The sequence below is a fragment of the Poecilia reticulata genome, chromosome 7 (assembly GCF_904066995.2).
Source record: "Poecilia reticulata chromosome 7, P_reticulata-male-v2, whole genome shotgun sequence".
NCBI classification, from domain to species: domain Eukaryota; kingdom Metazoa; phylum Chordata; class Actinopteri; order Cyprinodontiformes; family Poeciliidae; genus Poecilia; species Poecilia reticulata.
This window is the reverse complement of record NC_088836.1, coordinates 33,386,845-33,402,742: the sequence shown is the minus strand read 5'-3', so window position 1 is coordinate 33,402,742 and position 15,898 is coordinate 33,386,845. Positions and strand designations below refer to the sequence as shown.

Sequence of the window (15,898 nt, the reverse complement as noted above, 5' to 3'; positions counted from 1 at the left end):
ATTATGTTTACAGTTTTAGTCTTGTGTTGAAAACGGGATGTATTTCTGCAGACTAATTAATGCTAATGTTAACAGACTTTGTACGTGTGTTGAGCTAGCTGAGAAACAGCCGATTGACTGCTAAATTCACTTTGAATTTACTGTCTTTTGCACATTTCAAAACGGTTCTCCCACCCAGGACATTGTTTTGGTTTCTTTATTTATGGACAGTTCTTTATGCATTGCAAAAACCATAAAGAATGTTATGACATTCTGCGAGGAAGTAATGGCTGCCTATGTTTGATGATTAATTAAGAGACAAACTACAATTTTGTAATTCGAGTTTTTTGTGTAAGGGATAAAATACTGTTATTCTGATAAACCAATGGATACAGCTAAAAGCTAAAATGTGTAAATATTAAAATGTTATTTATAAAAGCTATTAAAAATAGCTAAAACTAAATTTATGTTTATTTTGATAGTTAAAATACAAAAGGTCTGAGGAAAAGGGACATGGTATTTGAATTGAGGCTAAAAAACTAATATGGTTTAGAGAATTAAATCTATTTGTGATAGATTTAGTAATTTGTTAAATTCATAATGTTAAATGGAGCATGTTAGAGGAATTCTCCATCCATCCATCCATCCATCCATCCATCCATCCATCCATCCATCCATCCATCCATCCATCCATCCATCCATCCATCCATCCATCCATCCATCCATCCATCCATCCATCCATTTCCTTCCGCTTATCCGGGATCGGGTCGCGGGGGCAGCAGCTTCAGAAGGGAGGCGCAGAAACAAGCCCGACTTACTGCCGGCAATGCGGACCAGACTCTGACACTGGTCATACAGGGACCTGACAGCCCGTATCAAAGGGCCCGGTACCCCATACTCCCGGAGTACCCCCCACAGGGCCTCCCAAGGGACACTGTCGAACGCCTTCTCCAAGTCCACAAAACACATGTAGACTGGTTGGGCAAACTCCGTCTCACAGGGGACTCCGCCAGACGTTCCCAGCAGACCCTCACTACACGTTTGGGCCTGCCAGGTCTGACCAGCTTTCTCCCCCACCACCGGAGTCAACACACCACCAGGTAGTGGTCAGTGGACAGCTCCACACCTCTCTTCACCTGAGTGTCCAAGACATACGGCCGCAAATCCGATGAGACGATGACAAAGTCAATCATTGAACTGTGGCCTAGGGCGTCCTGGTGCCAAGTGCACATATGGACGCCCTTATGCCTGAACATGGTGTTCGTGATGGACAATCCGTGACGAGCACAGAAGTCCAACAACAGAACACCACTTGGGTTCAGATCGGGGGGGCCGTTCCTCCCAACCACGCCTCTCCAGGTCTCACTGTCATTGCCCACGTGAGCGTTGAAGTCCCCCAGTAGAACAAGGGAGTCCCCAGGAGGGGCACTCTCCAGTACCCCCTCTAAGGACTCCAAGAAGGGTGGGTAATCTGAACTGCTGTTTGGTCCGTAAGCACAAACAACATTCAGAACCCGTCCCCCCACCCGTAGGCGGAGGGAGGCTACCCTCTCGTTCAACAGGGTGAACCCCAACGTACAGGCGCCCAGATGGGGGCCAACAAGTATGCCCACTCCAGCCTGGCGCCTCTCACCGTGGGCAACTCCAGAGTGGAAGTACGTCCAGCCCCTCTCCAGGAGACTGGTTCCAGAACCAGAGCCATGTGTTGAGGTGAGGCTATTTCTAGCCAGAACCTCTCAGCCTCGCACACTAGCTCCGGTTCCTTCCCCACTAGGGAGGTGACGTTCCACGTCCCAAGAGCCAGCTTCTGCAGCCGAGGATCAGACCGCCAGGGTCCCTTCCCTTGGCTGCCGCCCATAGCACAATGCACCCGACCCCTTTGGCCCCTCCGACAGGTAGTGAGCCCATCGGAAGGGGGACCCACGTCTCCTCTTCGGGCAGAGTCCAGCCAGGCTCCGTGGGTAAAAGCCCGGCCACCAGGCACTTGCCAACCTGCCCCATCTCCAGGCCTGGCTCCAGGGTGGGGCCCCGGTGACTCGCGTCCGGGCAAGGGAAAACCAAGTCCAACGTTCGTCTACATCATAGAGGTCTTCAGGCTGCGCTTCGTCTGGTTCCTCACCTAAGACCTGTCTGCCTTGGGTGATCCTACCAGGGGCATAAAGCCCCAGACAGCAAAGCTCCTAGGATCATTGGGACACTCAAACCCCTCCACCACGATAAGGTGGCAGCCCAAGGAGAGGGCTGAAGAATTCTCGCTTGGTTTAAGATATATTATGGCCGTTTATGATGTATTGACTCTAAACTAAAGCTAGCCTTAGGTCCTAGCTTTTAGCAAGTCCTCTTAGCTTTTAGCTAGCCTTTATTTAGCCCTTAGCTAGCTGAAAGCCTTTTTAGCTAAGTGACACCTTAAGTATTATATATGAAATATTGTACATGTTTATTACACAGAAGAAGAAACCTTCCTGTTGGATGCTAATGGAAGCCCAACGTGTGTCTCATCTTTTTCACAGCGAGAGGACTAAACTACCACATCATCCTCCACCCATCGGTTCCCAGGTAACACATCTGTACCAGTTTCTCTGACATATTAGTAATATCAGGTTTTTTTAACACAGATACTCCAACTCCAACTCTTGAGGCTGCACAGTGGCGCAGTTGGTAGAGCTGTTGCCTTGCAGCAAGAAGGTTCTGGGTTCGATTCCCGGCCTGGGGTCTTTCTGCATGGAGTTTGCATGTTCTCCCTGTGCATGCGTGGGTTTTCTCCGGGTACTCCGGTTTCCTCCCACAGTCCAAAAACATGACTGTCAGGTTAATTGGTCTGTCTAAATTGTCCCTAGGTGTGAGAGTGTGTGTGCATGGTTGTTTGTCTTGTGTGTCTCTGTGTTGCCCTGCGACAGACTGGCGACCTGTCCAGGGTGTACCCCGCCTCTCGCCCGGAACGTTAGCTGGAGATGGGCACCAGCAACCCTCCCGACCCCACTGAGGGACAAGGGTGAAAGAAAATGGATGGATGGATGGACTCCAACTCTTGTATTTTGCTGTGCTTTACGGTTTAATTAAACACCACATGCACATGTGTCCTATGATATGCTGTGTATCTTCACATTATGTATCAATGACCATGGCAGCCCACCAGGGACGTTTTTGTGAGGAAAAGAAAAAGAAGGAATAAAAAGGAATATTAAACAGAAAATAATGAAAAACAAGATAAAGAAAAATAAAGAAAAACAGAAAGTCGGCCATCTTAATTGGAAATAAAATGCTTCAAATGTTAAAGTGTATTTTCTGATGATCGTCTAGCCGCCCACTGAGTGACGTCACCACACGTTTCTATGACCTCTTGAAGTTGTTCTGCTGTATCTGTCAGTCAGGACTCATGTTAGCTGCTTAGGAGCAAAAACTGCAAGACGACTGAAATAAAACAAGTCGTTCAACAAATAGCAAATATAAATAGTCCCAATGAAGCAGCAAACAGTGATGGAAGCAATTCCCCAAAATCCTTTCAGAGCCAAATCATTTCTCTCACTGACTCTCTCCGTGTTCGTTCCTTCATTTTCATCTGCAGGTAGTTTGACACATTCCAGGTTTTATTGGCTTCAGAGCGTGAAGCAGCCCTGGGCCAGAAGCAGAATCTGGGTTTAAGTCCAGGCCTCAGTTTGTCGTCCTCAGTCTCACATCTACTTCTTGTTCCTGCAGACAGGTTTTGCATTCATGTAAATCAAATCCCCAGACGAAGAATTTTCATAATCGGCGTCCTAAGAGAAAAAACAACAATATAATCCAACTTTCATTGTCTTAGTCAGAGATTGGTTCTATACAGATTGTGACTGAAAGAGCAAGTTTCTAGTAACAACATTTCACTAAACCTTTTGCTTTACAGAAGAAAAACTAAACATAACTGGATCATTTACCTTCTGGTCACTTCTGTCTAAGCCTCTTGTGGTTTTCACACCTGGAGAAATTAAAATGACAGATAAAGGTTAGACATCAAAGTAATGGATAAAACCTGATTACATTCATTCCTGCCTTTAAGACACACATCACCTGATCAGTAAACAGATTCAACCCAGAGTGATAGAGGATTTTACTCTGAAAAGCCCATTAATGATACGGGAACAAAAAAACCACCAGTCAGGTGAATATTCACTGATTACTCCATACTACCCGTTTAGGTGTTGTCGACCCCATTGCTAGGTGTGGTTGACCCCGTTGCTAGGTGTGGGTGACCCTGTTGCTAGGTGTTTTCAACCCTGTTGCTAGGTTTGGCCGACCCCGTGCTATGTGTGACGTTGTCTTCTATGGACTGTGATTGTTTTTTGTCTTTTTCTTGTTTTATGGCACTAATCACCAGCAGGTGGCAGTAATGCATCATTGCTGCCACCTGCTGGTGAGGATTGTGGACCAAACGTGGCCTAAAAAATAAAACTCATCAAGAATTATAATGCAGTATAACTTTAATACTCTGCATTAAAAATGGAATTTGGGCTGGTAGTTTTTACTACTTGAGTCTTTGTGAAATACATCAATGACGTCTAGATTAAGTTTATAAAATAAACTGTAAATACGCAGCAGTAATCAGTTGATAGAAATTTACCAATCTACATGGGATTTAGAAACTTGAGATGATGAATCTACATAAAACCGCATTAATTACCAAGTAGCATCAACATGTGGCGCCTCCTGCTGGCAGAGCATTGTCAGTTTTACAGAGAATAACTCATTTTATAGAGAATAACTCATTTTACAGAGAATAACTCATTTTATAGAGAATAACTCATTTTACAGAGAATAACTCATTTTACAGAGAATAACTCATTTTACAGAGAATAACTCATTTTATAGAGAATAACTCTTCAATCTGTAAAATGAGTTTGTTTCATATAAATCCTCGTTTCTTCTTTTGTTTCTTTTTTAAGTGTCTTCAGAGGGTTCCTGCTGAGATCTTACTCTGTTGCCTCCGTGGTTGTTTTAAGTACCAAGCAGTGAAACCAGGAAGCAAATAACGTAACAGATGCATACTGAAAGCGTACGGTTACCATGGCAACCTGCTGTTTGTTTAGACTGCTGGTATCTGTGGTTTTAAAAAGAAAAGTCTCGTAGTTTGGTTCTGAAACTGAAGTAACTCAATGTTGGGATGTCTGGCCGTCGGCTTCATGTGATTGGCTGGCCTGGGTCACATGGCCTTCATGGAACCAGATTGCAGAGTGATGATTGGCTGTTGGAGAGCGTTAACTAAATGTGGGTGAGCTGCAGAGATCCACAGCTCAGGTTCTTTACAGGAAAACCGTCAGCAGTAAAATTAAAACATAAAGAGGGAAGTTACTGTGACGTGGCCAACAGGTGGAGGATGATGAAATGTTTGTCTTTATTCTGCAAGAACTTGATGTTGTTTTGACGGGTTTGCTTTTTTTTAACCTCATCGATGAACTTTATCATACTTGACACAATTATAAGAGAAATAATCCATTTTATTTGTATAAAATTCCGCAGTGAAGGAAACTCATCCTGATGGTGAAGCATGGTAGTGGCATCATGCTGTCTGGGTCAAGCAGGTCAGCGTTGATGAAGATGGATTTTATCTGAACACAAATTACATTTGTGTCATTTTTAATTTCCCATGAAGACGGCAGGCGGAGGCGACCTTTGACTTCTTTCACACAGGAAGTGTTGAGCCCAGAACAACCTTCACACAGCCACCCTCTCGTCTGGGTCTCATGGCGGCAGCGCGGGTCTGCAGCGCTGCACCAGGCGGTCCCGCTCATCCAGGCTGCCCTGAAGGCAGCGCTGGGAGGCGATCGACATCACTTCCTGTCCAGGAATCAGCTGGCCTCATGTTTCACAGCCTGGCTGCAGATGGCAGCTCTGGTTCCCATGAGCCTTCACTGCAGCACGGTTCCCCCTGCTGATCTCTCACCCGGTTCTTCTGGGTTTGTCGGCCCCTGAACCACAGAATGTGTTTCCTGTTGTTTACCTGTCAGAAGTCTGTGACACCTCCGTCTGCAGAGAACCAGCAGAGCCGCAGCTAACAGGATGCCAGCCCCGGTCAGAGCCACCGCCAGCAGGCGCCAGCCAGACGTTTCTGCACAACGTTTCACACACAGCATCAGGCTGATCGCTCATACAAACATTCCTCAGACACAGAGACAGCAGCCTGAAGAGTTTTTACATTTCAAAATAAGAGACACAGCAAGGAGAATGAAATCAGAAAATATTAATCTTTAGCTGCTTTTCTGTTGGACTCCATCAGCAGAACATGTTGGGAACAAACAGAGTCCAGATTAGAGTAAATCTGAGTGTTTGGATTTACCGTCAGATTTCTCCTCCTCATGGCTCACAGTCTGATTGGTGGTTTCAGAGGAAGCTGAAGGTGTGAGACTTCCTGAACTGTAGTTGAGATTTGATAGCGTCGAGGCTAAACGAGTTGAAACAGAGGATGTTGTCATCTTATCTACCGATGGATGGCAGAGACATGGAAGATTTAGATTCATGTAGAGAATCACATATTTTTAAACAGCATTTTCATTTTAATTTATCAACTGATCCCTTCAGCTTTTACTCCCTACATTTTATTTGGCTTTTTAAAATGTAAAGTTTCTAATGTGGCCTCGAAAGGCGCCAGTTAAATAAAATCTTTTATGTGTATAAACTGTAAAGGTTGTGGTTTAACTTCTACATGCGGTTCTATAAATATTTTTTCTTTTTTTTTTGTGGTTCATGTTTCAGAGTTTCTGCCGATGCAAAGTTTCGGTTTGAAAGCTGTGAGCCGTTTGATGCAGGAGGAACCTGCAGGAAGGTTCAGTTCAGAGGAGACCAGCTTTGTGTGGCAGAACGCCGACACCTGAGGGCACCACACCCATACTGCAGCAGGGCGGTGGCAGAATCATGCTGTGGGGAGGCTTTTCTTTAGCAGGAGCAAGACGCTCATGAGAGCTGAAGGAAATGCAGCTGAATGTGGGACAGAAGGCCTGTTAATGAATAATCTGTTAAACTTCAGAGATAAAAACGTTTGAGCAGAAACTGACCTGCTGAAACACTGAGAGTGAAATCCTGGTAGGACTTTGATGATTCTCCCAAACCACATCGGTACCGACCCGAGTCAGACCCAGTCAGGTCTGAGATCTTCACGTAGAAGCTGTAAGTGTTTGCATGACCTTTGACATATTCAATGCCATATCGTCCGTTTTCAGCTGAATTCTTTGTGGTTTCTATCAGAACGTTTCCTTCCTCACACTTTTCCCTGCAGAAGATTTTCCTGGTTCCAGAGAAATAAGAGCCACAATATCCTGAGAAATCTTCTCCTGCTGATCCAGTAAACTGGTTCACTGCAGCAGGAATGCTGGAGATCAGCAGAGCTGCAGAGAAAAACAAGATCAGTGTCTGCTGAGAGAAACCACATGAACTCTCTCCGACCTGCAGCAAAGTTTCCTTTAAGAAATGAAACCTGAACCACGCAGAGCGAGAAGGACCCAGAATGATGTTCGGTTCTTCCTGAGCAGAAATGGAAGCGGCTGAAACTCACATCTGTCGTGTTTTTTTTAAAGTTATGGTGACAAGAACAGCTTCAGCTCATCATCAAAGATAACAGCAGAAAGCTGCTGCAATGGAAAAGATTTGAAAGACATACTGTAGATCATTTCTAACAAATTTAATACATTTCAAATAAAAACATAATACTAATGATTGTTTTTCTGGATGTGGAGAGATGCTTCTGACTTCACAACAGAAACAAACTTCTTAGTTGGACTAAAATCTGCCTGGAGTATGAAAACTTATGAGCTTCTCTCTACAGAATATTAACTTATTGCATCACATGAAATATGACAAACACAAAACATGTTTATGGTGCAGAGTGGGAGGAAGTCGTCTCAACATTTTGGACCAAACCAATACGATCAGCAGAACCTTCAGGTCCATTAAGTCCAGTGATAATCAGGCAAACCGATCGGTTCTGGAGATCCAGGCCTCCAGGTAAACGTGAAGTTATTCTCAGCTGAAAGCAGCAGTGAGTGGCGAAGACGTTAAAAACAGAAAAACGTTAATTTCCCTGCAGCATGTTGCTGATTTCAGTCAGAAATTAAAGACGGTCCGTTTGTTTCTGCTGGAGGATCGACCGTCACGCAGGTTCAATACGACGGGAGGAAGAATTAATATTTAACAATTTTACATCAAAGTGGCAATAAAATATGTAGCAAATAATATGTAATTAAATGATGTATAATTAAATTATTACACTTAATAATAGAAATAAAGTTTTTATGTGTGAAAACGCGTTTTGATGGATCTCAGCAGCATTTATTTGTCTACTTTAATATTATTACAGTTCTTTTAATTAACAATTCATTTTGTTTTTTAACATTTTGTCAGAATTACCTGTAACATGTTTAGCATCATTTCTTTGATCATTTTGAATCAATCTGGCACATTTTGTTCATTTAAGATGAACTTTGGAGGCAGTGAATGTTGACAGTGTCTCATGTTTATGTTAAAAATCAGAGTTTCTAATAAACTTTATAATAATCCAGGCAGCTTTCAGGGCTGATCTGGTTTTAAAATGGTGAATATTTTAATAACTGGAAGCCGTGAAGTCCAAGTGAACATGAAGGTTAATTATTGATTGTGGAAACGCGATCGGATGAAACGGAGATATTTCTGTCTGGAACGATTCGCTGATAAAAATCGTTTCTTCATCAGACGACTTTAAAAAACCTAAAACTTGTTTTCTGTTAACTTTAAATCCTGGAGTTTCAACATCCAGAGGGAATTCTGTTCTTCAGATGATTTTTAAATATTTTAAAATCCGTTTTAACTTCGATTTTTATCTAATTTTTGGTCTTTTTTGCATTTATTGATAAATGTTTCTGCTTTGCTGTCCAGCATTTTGACTTCATTTACGTATTTTTGTTGCGGATAAAAAGTGTAGTTTGAAATTTAGGCCATCTCTTTCTGACTGTTGGGAATAAAATCCATGTTGTTTTAAAGATCAACAGAACATCTGAAACGTTTTTCGAGGTTTTAAAAAACATTTTTTCAGTTGATGAATTTCATTAAATCATTTTGGAAACGGGAAACGATTTCAGTAACATTTATGTGAAATACGCGCCTTCATGAAGGAGAAGTTATGGCTTCTTATTTGAGAACAAAAAGTCACTAACATTATTCTGGGTTCAGCTGCAGATAAATTTAATTTGTCGTCGGTTCCGTTTGATCTCAAATTAAAATCTTCAGACTGATTAAACTGATAAAAGCGGTTTGTGCTGCTCCTCCTCTGCAGAGCAGAGATAAACGAGGATCTGCTCAAACACGGATCACCAAAAGTGGTTTTATTGACGCTTGTGTGATCTTTATCTGATTCTGTCAAAAGGAAAAGAAAACGTACTCACAGAGGAAAAAGAAGCAGATCAGAGCAACAGTCATGATGAATGAATTTCCTGCTGCTTCTTTTCTCATGTCTTGCTTTTTAAATCAAAGGTTAAACATGACGTAAACTTCCCTCCCCTTTTCTTCTGTCTGTATCACAGCTAATCCTGGCATCAGTTAACCCCTTGCTGCCTGGATTCACACACAGTTGGCTTCAACTTTGAAGAAACAGAGCAGATCTTTGTGACATGAGAACTGGGTAGTTGGTGGTGGCAGCATGGTCCTGTGTTACTTCAGTTCTGATTGACTCATTTTATTAGACTAGTTCATTTTTTTATCTTTGGTTCCCTCTGGTTCTGGATGCTGGGCAGGAGGAAGGATTTTTGGTTTTATTTTACTCCCTCATAGTTTATGATGCGTATCCATGGTAACAAGGTATTGTTTTTATAACTGTGAAAAGCTGGTTAGTATCTCCAAAACTCAAATGATACCTGACCTTTGACCTCAAATTCCAGAGGTGTTTAAATGGAGGCTTCATGGATGCAGATAGAGGAGGAAGTTCAACTTTCTCATCGTTATCCCAGGCTCCGTCTCATCGTTATCCCAGACCCTGCCTCATCGTTATCCCAGACTCCAGCATCTCATCACTATCCCAGACTCCAGCATCTCATCACTATCCCAGACTTCAGCGTTTCATCGTTATCCCAGACTCCGTCTCATCGTTATCCCAGACTCCGTCTCATCGTTATCCCAGACTCCGTCTCATCGTTATCCCAGACTCCAACATCTCATCGTTATCCCAGACTCCGTCTCATCGTTATCCCAGGCTCCGTCTCATCGTTATCCCAGACTCCGTCTCATCGTTATCCCAGACCCTGCCTCATCGTTATCCCAGACTCCAGCATCTCATCACTATCCCAGACTCCAGCATCTCATCACTATCCCAGACTTCAGCGTTTCATCGTTATCCCAGACTCCAACATCTCATCGTTATCCCAGACTCCGTCTCATTGTTATCCCAGACTCCGTCTCATCGTTATCCCAGACTCCAATGTCTCACCGTCATCCCAGACTCCAGCGTCTCACCGTCATCCCAGACTCCAGCGTCTCATCGTCATCTGAGACTCCAGCGTCTCATCGTCATCCCAAACTCCAGCGTCTCATTGTCATCCCAGACTCCAGCGTCTCATCGTCATCCCAGACTCCAGCATCTCATCGTTATCCCAGACTCCAGCGTCTCATCGTCATCCCAGACTCCAGCGTCTCATCGTTATCCCAGACTCCAGCGTCTCATCATCATCCCAGACTCTAGCATCTCATCGTCATCCCAGACTCCAGCGTCTCATTGTCATCCCAGACTCCAGCATCTCATCGTTATCCCAGACTCCAACATCTCATTTTTATCCCAGACTCCAGCGTCTCATCGTTATCTCATACTCCAACGTCTCACCGTTATCTCATACTCCAACGTCTCACCGTTATCTCATACTCCAACGTCTCACCGTTATCTCATACTCCAACATCTCATCGTTATCCCAGACTCCGTCTCATTGTTATCCCAGACTCCGTCTCATCGTTATCCCAGGCTCCGTCTCATCGTTATCCCAGACTCCGTCTCATCGTTATCCCAGACTCCGTTTCATTATTATCCCAGACTCCGTCTCATCATTATCCCAGACTCCAACGTCTCACCGTCATCCCAGACTCCAGCGTCTCATCGTCATCGCAGACTCCAGCTTCTCATCGTCATCCCAGACTCCAGCATCTCATCGTTATCCCAGACTCCAGCCTCTCATCGTCATCCCAGACTCCAACATCTCATTTTTATCCCAGACTCCAGCATCTCATCGTTATCTCATACTCCAACGTCTCACTGTTATCTCATACTCCAACGTCTCACCGTTATCTCATACTCCAACGTCTCACCGTTATCCCAGACTCCAGCATCTCATCACTATCCCAGACTCCAGCGTTTCATTGTTATCCCAGACTCCAACATCTCATCGTTATCCCAGACTCCGTCTAATTGTTATCCCAGACTCCGTCTCATCGTTATCCCAGGCTCCGTCTCATTGTTATCCCAGACTCCGTCTCATCGTTATCCCAGACTCCAATGTCTCACCGTCATCCCAGACTCCAGCGTCTCATTGTCATCCCAGACTCCAGCGTCTCATCGTCATCCCAGACTCCAGCGTCTCATCGTCATCCCAGACTCCAGCGTCTCATTGTCATCCCAGACTCCAACATCTCATCGTTATCCCAGGCTCCAACATCTCATCGTTATCCCAGACCCCATCTCATCGTTATCCCAGACTCCAGCATCTCATCACTATCCCAGACTCCAGCATCTCATCGTTATCCCAGACTCCAACATCTCATCATTATCCCAGATTCCGTCTCATCATTATCCCAGACTCCGTCTCATCATTATCCCAGACTCCAACGTCTCACTGTCATCCCATACTCCAGCGTGTCATCGTCATCCCAGACTCCACCGTCTCACCGTCATCCCAGACTCCAGCGTGTCATCGTCATCCCAGACTCCAACATCTCATCGTTATCCCAGCCTCCAACTTCTCATCTTTATCCCAGACTCCGTCTCATCGTTATGTCATACTCCAACGTCTCACCGTCATCCCATACTCCAGCGTGTCATCGTCATCCCATACTCCAGCGTTTCATCGTCATCCCAGACTCCACCGTCTCATCATCATCCCAGACTCCACCGTCTCATCATCATCCCAGACTCCAACGTCTCGTCGTCATCCCAGACTCCAACGTCTCATCACTATCCCAAACTCCATCATCTCATCGTTATCCCAAACATCTCATCGTTATCCCAGACTCCGTCTCATCATCATCCCAGACTCCAGCGTCTCATCGTTATCCCAGACTCCAACATCTCATCATTATCCCAGATTCCGTCTCATCGTTATCCCAGACTCCGTCCCATCATTATCACTGACTGCGACGTCTCACTGTCATCCCAGACTCCAGTTTCTCATCGTCATCCCAGACTCCAGCGTCTCATTGTCATCCCAGACTCCAGCGTCTCATCGTTATCCCAGACTCCAACATCTCATCGTTATCCCAGACTCCGTCTCATCGTTATGTCATACTCCAACGTCTCACCGTCATCCCAGACTCCAGCGTCTCATCGTCATCCCAGACTCCAGCGTCTCACCGTCATCCCAGACTCCAGCGTCTCATCGTCATCCCAGACTCCACCGTCTCACCGTCATCCCAGACTCCACCGTCTCACCGTCATCCCAGACTCCACCGTCTCACCGTCATCCCAGACTCCAACGTCTCATCACTATCCCAAACTCCAGCATCTCATCGTTATCCCAAACATCTCATCGTTATCCCAGACTCCGTCTCACCGTCATCCCAGACTCCAGCGTCTCATCGTTATCCCAGACTCCAGCATCTCATCACTATCCCAGACTCCAGCATCTCATCGTTATCCCAGACTCCAACATCTCATCATTATCCCAGATTCCGTCTCATCATTATCCCAGACTCCGTCTCATCATTATCCCAGACTCCAACGTCTCACCGTCATCCCATACTCCAGCGTCTCATCGTCATCCCAGACTCCAGCGTCTCATCGTCATCCCAGACTCCAGCATCTCATCGTTATCCCAGACTCCAGCGTCTCATCGTCATCCCAGACTCCAGCGTCTCACCGTCATCCCAGACTCCACCGTGTCATCGTCATCCCAGACTCCACCGTCTCATCGTCATCCCAGACTCCACCGTCTCATCGTCATCCCAGACTCCAGCGTGTCATCGTTATCCCAGACTCCAACATCTCATCACTATCCCAGACTCCAGCGTCTCATCGTTATCCCAGACTCCAACATCTCATCTTTATCCCAGACTCCGTCTCATCGTTATCCCAGACTCCGTCTCATCGTTATCCCAGACTCCAATGTCTCACCGTCATCCCAAACTCCAGCGTCTCATTGTCATCCCAGACTCCAGCGTCTCATCGTCATCCCAGACTCCAGCGTCTCATTGTCATCCCAGACTCCAGCATCTCATCGTTATCCCAGACTCCAACATCTCATTTTTATCCCAGACTCCAGCGTCTCACCGTTATCTCATACTCCAACGTCTCACCGTTATCTCATACTCCAACGTCTCACCGTTATCTCATACTCCAACGTCTCACCGTTATCCCAGACTCCAACATCTCATCGTTATCCCAGACTCCGTCTCATTGTTATCCCAGACTCCGTCTCATCGTTATCCCAGGCTCCGTCTCATCGTTATCCCAGACTCCGTCTCATCGTTATCCCAGACTCCGTTTCATTATTATCCCAGACTCCGTCTCATCATTATCCCAGACTCCAACGTCTCACCGTCATCCCAGACTCCAGCGTCTCATCGTCATCTGAGACTCCAGCGTCTCATCGTCATCCCAAACTCCAGCGTCTCATTGTCATCGCAGACTCCAGCTTCTCATCGTCATCCCAGACTCCAGCATCTCATCGTCATCCCAGACTCCAACATCTCATTTTTATCCCAGACTCCAGCATCTCATCGTTATCTCATACTCCAACGTCTCACTGTTATCTCATACTCCAACGTCTCACCGTTATCTCATACTCCAACGTCTCACCGTTATCCCAGACTCCAGCATCTCATCACTATCCCAGACTCCAGCGTTTCATTGTTATCCCAGACTCCAACATCTCATCGTTATCCCAGACTCCGTCTAATTGTTATCCCAGACTCCGTCTCATCGTTATCCCAGGCTCCGTCTCATCGTTATCCCAGACTCCATCTCATCGTTATCCCAGACTTCAACGTCTCACCGTCATCCCAGACTCCAGCGTGTCATCGTTATCCCAGACTCCAACGTCTCATCATCCCAGACTCCAGCGTCTCATCGTTATCCCAGACTCCTGCATCTCATCACTATCCCAGACTCCAGCGTCTCATCGTTATCCCAGACTCCAACATCTCATCTCTATCCCAGACTCCGTCTCATCGTTATGTCATACTCCAACGTCTCACCGTCATCCCAGACTCCAGCGTGTCACCGTCATCCCAGACTCCAGCGTGTCATCGTCATCCCAGACTCCACCGTCTCACCGTCACCCCAGACTCCACCGTCTCATCATCATCCCAGACTCCAACGTCTCGTCGTCATCCCAGACTCCAACGTCTCATCACTATCCCAAACTCCAGCATCTCATCGTTATCCCAAACATCTCATCATTATCCCAGATTCCGTCTCACCGTCATCCCAGACTCCAGCGTGTCATCGTTATCCCAGACTCCAACATCTCATCACTATCCCAGACTCCAGCGTCTCATCGTTATCCCAGACTCCAACATCTCATCACTATCCCAGACTCCAGCGCCTCATCGTCATCCCAGACTCCGTCTCATCGTTATCCCAGACTCCAACGTCTCACTGTCATCCCAGACTCCAGTGTCTCATCGTCATCCCAGACTCCAGCATCTCATCGTTATCCCAGACTCCAACGTCTCATCGTTATGTCATACTCCAACGTCTCACCGTCATCCCATACTCCAGCGTGTCATCGTCATCCCATACTCCAGCGTGTCATCGTCATCCCAGACTCCACCGTCTCACCGTTATCCCAGACTCGACCGTCTCATCGTTATCCCAGACTCCGTCTCATCGTCATCCCAGACTCCAGCGTCTCATCGTTATCCCAGACTCCAACATCTCATCGTTATCCCAGACTCCGTCTCATTGTTATCCCAGACTCCGTCTCATCGTTATCCCAGACTCCAATGTCTCACCGTCATCCCAAACTCCAGCGTCTCATTGTCATCCCTGACTCCAGCGTCTCATCGTCATCCCAGACTCCAGCATCTCATTGTCATCCCAGACTCCAGCATCTCATCGTTATCCCAGACTCCAACATCTCATTTTTATCCCAGACTCCAGCGTCTCACCGTTATCTCATACTCCAACGTCTCACCGTTATCTCATACTCCAACGTCTCACCGTTATCTCATACTCCAACGTCTCACCGTTATCCCAGACTCCAACATCTCATCGTTATCCCAGACTCCGTCTCATTGTTATCCCAGACTCCGTCTCATCGTTATCCCAGGCTCCGTCTCATCGTTATCCCAGACTCCGTCTCATCGTTATCCCAGACTCCGTTTCATTATTATCCCAGACTCCGTCTCATCATTATCCCAGACTCCAACGTCTCACCGTCATCCCAGACTCCAGCGTCTCATCGTCATCTGAGACTCCAGCGTCTCATCGTCATCCCAAACTCCAGCGTCTCATTGTCATCGCAGACTCCAGCTTCTCATCGTCATCCCAGACTCCAGCCTCTCATCGTCATCCCAGACTCCAACATCTCATTTTTATCCCAGACTCCAGCATCTCATCGTTATCTCATACTCCAACGTCTCACTGTTATCTCATACTCCAACGTCTCACCGTTATCTCATACTCCAACGTCTCACCGTTATCCCAGACTCCAGCATCTCATCACTATCCCAGACTCCAGCGTTTCATTGTTATCCCAGACTCCAACATCTCATCGTTATCCCAGACTCC

The 15,898-nt window shown here is 46.0% G+C and overlaps 1 protein-coding gene and 1 long non-coding RNA gene across 2 annotated transcripts in view; one reads left to right on the top strand and one right to left on the bottom strand.

Moving 5' to 3' along the window:
- Positions 1-15,898, top strand: part of LOC108166439 (uncharacterized) — a 64,925-nt gene that overhangs the window by 12,755 nt on the left and 36,272 nt on the right. The window lies entirely within an intron of this gene.
- On the bottom strand, positions 3,890-6,457 carry LOC145552112 (uncharacterized). The gene is made up of 3 exons (XR_014088063.1): positions 6,287-6,457; positions 5,951-6,058; positions 3,890-3,931 (listed from the first exon to the last, which is right to left on the bottom strand). It is a non-coding gene; the product is annotated as an uncharacterized LOC145552112 (long non-coding RNA).